We start from the raw sequence: 4,017 nt of genomic DNA on the forward strand, positions 1-4,017 counted from the left end.
GAACCAAGAGCCAAGAGCCAAAGCCAAGAGTGAGAGCTTCAAGAGCCAGGGGATAAAAGGGTGTTTGAACCCACTGTTTTTGTGTAAAAATAATAGGAGTTAAGCTAAGAGCTTGTAAAAATACTTATACCATAATCCCAGAGAGCCTAGTTGAATTAACTAGAGCTCACGGAGATGTAGCCCAAGAGTTGTGGTTGAACTCTTCATTAAATTTTTGTTTCTGTGTGTGTTTTACTGCTGCATTGTCTTTGTTGTTTTATTTACTGTTATATGCATTTATATATCAGTTTCAGCACATTAATTTACAACAAATGAACAGTTAAAAATCAATACAAGCATACACCTATTTCAAGCACACATTTTAATTCCGCATTGGTTAATCAATAAGACTTGGGAATATTTAAAGATTTGGAAGTGGGAGAGGTTCTTGTAAGTTAGACAAGAGGCCTAAGAGCCCCATTTTCATATCATGTTTTCAAGTCCCAGGAGGTATACATTCAACTAAAATTAAACAAGATTGTCCACTCAAACCTCTTGAGGTAAAATCCCTCTACAAATCAATGCTTTGAATGTTGGCCATGCATTTCACATTTGTAACTATTGTTCATAATTAGTTGTCCCTCCCATTTTTTCTTATAATTGTTGTAAGAGATGGTATGTGGCTGTTGGTGCACAAGATGGTTGGAATTATCCTCATGATTAACTTAAAAATGTTGTACAGTGCCTTGAGGTTATGGTAGGTGAAAACAATCGAGATCACTTCTTTGTTGCAATTTAGGATGGAGGTACTTTAAAATGTTCTGAGAAGCTCTACAAAAACATTATGCGATGACACATTCATTCACTAATTCTTGAATCTCATCTTGGTACAATCAATGAGTCTTTGTCTTGCATTTTTAGGGGACATGTCAAGGTTTTTATTAAAAACATATCCTACCAAGGAGAAATTTATCAAACACATTGAATCTTATGCAAAGAAGTTCAAGTTTCAACCTAAATTCAATCAACGTGTCTAGACAACTTCTTATGATTGAACATGTGGGCAAGAACACTAATTACCTTTGTCGATGGCTCATTGTTATTAGAAATAGTAATTACTCCCACATGAAGATCTAGCAAGATCCAAGTCAAGTGATGCATGAAGAGATAACTTGATTTAAGTGTAGTCTAGATTTAGAGTGTGAGTTAATTGAGTTAAGTGTGAGTCAGGTTGAGTGCATCCTATATTCAAAGAATTCTGAATTTGGTGTGTGTTTTCATGTTAAGTTATTTTATGTGAGTCGCTAGTTGAAAATATTTAAATACCCTTCACCAGGTTCATCGTAATCATCAAGTTTATGTGATTAATAGAAGAGTCACAACTCGTGTTATTTATGTGTGAATTTTTGTGTAACTATATATATATATATATATATATATATATATATATATATATATATATATATATATATATATATATATACATATACATATACATATACATATACATATACATATATTAAAACTAGTGCTCCTTATAAAAATAAATTGAGAGGTCCTTATAAGTTAAAGAGGTTTACTCATAGAGAATTGTAAGAGGAAAAAGTGTTTGTGCATGGTATGAAGGTTTATACTAAATATGAATGTAAGGGAAATTAGAGAGAAAATAAAGGAAAGGGAAAGAAAAGGGAAAATGAAAGGAAGAGACATAAAAAATTAATGAGAGAAGGCACCTGAGAAACAATTGACAAATTTTGATAATATTTTGATGAGTTTTTAGTTTTGGAAAACTTTAGTTTTGCTAACGAAGAAATTGAACACCAAGAGAGAGAAGAAGCAAGGGAGAAAGAAAGCAAGGAACAAGCAAGGGAGTGTAAGAGAAATTTTGGTCAACATCAAGTAAGGGAAGGAAATAGTTGTGGATTTGCAGGTAATAGTGGCATGTGTGAATTAGCATGTTGGGATTTGATGCATGGTGCATGCATTTGTTTATTATTTATTGGTAAAGAAATTTGAAAGTTTTGTTTGGTCTGCTAAGTGTGATTATACATTTGACACTCTCAAAGAGAAACTCGCAAGTTCACCTATTTTCGTTTATCCCGATTGGAATAAAGAATTCCATGTCCATATAGATGCATATGAGATTGTGTTAGAGGATATTTTTACACAACGGGAGAATCAACTTGGATCATCCCATTTATTTTTCTAGTAGAAAACTTTCTACTATTGCAGAAGAATTACACAACCACAAAAAGGGAAGCTCTATCTTTGTGTACTCACTCCAAAAGTTCTGACACTATCTACTTGGGGGTCCATTTAATTTTTTTACAGATCATTCGACTTTGAAGAACTTGGTTAATAAACTTGTGCTCAAAGGGATAATATGTCTGTGGCTTATCTTATTCTAGGAATTTACCTTTGAATCCATTTTCAAGGTAGGAAGATTGATTATGGGTCTAGATCATCTCTCTCACATTGAATCAAGAGAATCAGTAGGTTCAGTTTATGATTATGTTACCTGATCCACACCTATTTCGAATTGAAGTAGTTCCTGATTACATGGAAGATATTGCATTATTTCTCACAACAACTCAGTGTTCTAATGACTATACTTCCACTCAGAAGCGACATATGGTTGTTATAGCCATCGAATATCGATTGATTTCAAGACAATTATATAAAATGAGGCTTGATCATATTTTGAGAAGATGTTTATTGGATCATGATAGGGACAATGTTCTCTAGGAATTTCATGCAAGGGTTGTAGGAGGCCATGTTGGAGACAAAACTACTGCTAGGAAGGTCTTATAAGTTGGACTATGGTGGCCAACATTATTTAAGGATGCCAAGGAATATGCAAAGAAATGTGATGTTTTCCAGCGGGTTGGTTAACCCTTTCGGTGGGATGAAATACCTTTGCATCCAATTTAGGCACTTGAGGCATTTGAAAAATAGTTGATTCAATTTATTAGACCTATCAACCATCTTGATTGTCATCCTCATGTTGGATATATCATTACCATAACAGATTATTTGACATGTTTGGTAGAGGTAACCCCTGTTAAAGATTGCACCATTGATACAACTGTGCAATTCATCTTTGAAAACATAGTCACCAAGTTGGGATATCCTATAATCCTTACTATTGACCAAGGTTCTCACTTAATTAATGATATAGTTCAGGCACTACCACAAAATTTAATGATCTAGAATCACAAGAGAAACCCTTATCATCCCCCAAGTAAATAGAACTATTGACGAATTTTAATAAGATCTTAGAGAAATGTCCTACTAATTTTTTTTTACAAATTGGGATGACTAGGATGAAAGGGTTCCAACAATGCTATGGGCTTATCACACTACAACTAAGCAGTTGCATAAGTATACACCTTTTCAATTGGTTTATGGAAGAGAAGCAATAGTTCTAGCAGAATTCATAGTTCCTCATATTTTTATTGCTCATGCTATCAAGATGTCAGAAGAAAAATCTATCCTAGAAAACTTGCATGAATTATGGAAACTAGATGAACAATGCTTCCTTTCATATTTCCACTAGACTATTGAAAAAGAGAGACAAAAGGCTTGGCATGACTAGCATATTAAGAGGAAGTCTTTTTATGTTTGAGATTGTGTGTTACTTTACAATAGAAAATATGTTAAGCATTCTGGTAAGCTACAAATGCATTAACTTGACCCATTTTATGTTGCATAGATTAGAGATTTAGGGGTTGTCAAACTTGCTCAGTTGGATGGTATCCTTTTTCCTGGATGGTGAATGGTGCACATTTGAAGCCCCATTTTGGGTCGAAACTTATTTTTTAGGGAACTCTCTCAAAAGGGAGTATTATTTAGTTTTTTAGGATAGTTGCATCATTTCTTAGTTAACATCTATTTCTTTTTTCAATTGTGTCAAACTTATTGAGAGTTGGAATCTTTTGTTTATCGTGTCAATAAAACCTTTTACTTGTAACCCACTACAAGAAATTATGATTGAGGAGGTTTTGCCATGTCTTGACATTATATTTACCTATATTTTCA

The sequence above is a fragment of the Pinus tabuliformis genome, chromosome 5_2 (genome assembly GCF_031772625.1).
Source record: "Pinus tabuliformis cultivar Carrire ecotype Pingquan chromosome 5_2, CPIR1, whole genome shotgun sequence".
NCBI classification, from domain to species: Eukaryota; Viridiplantae; Streptophyta; class Pinopsida; order Pinales; family Pinaceae; genus Pinus; species Pinus tabuliformis.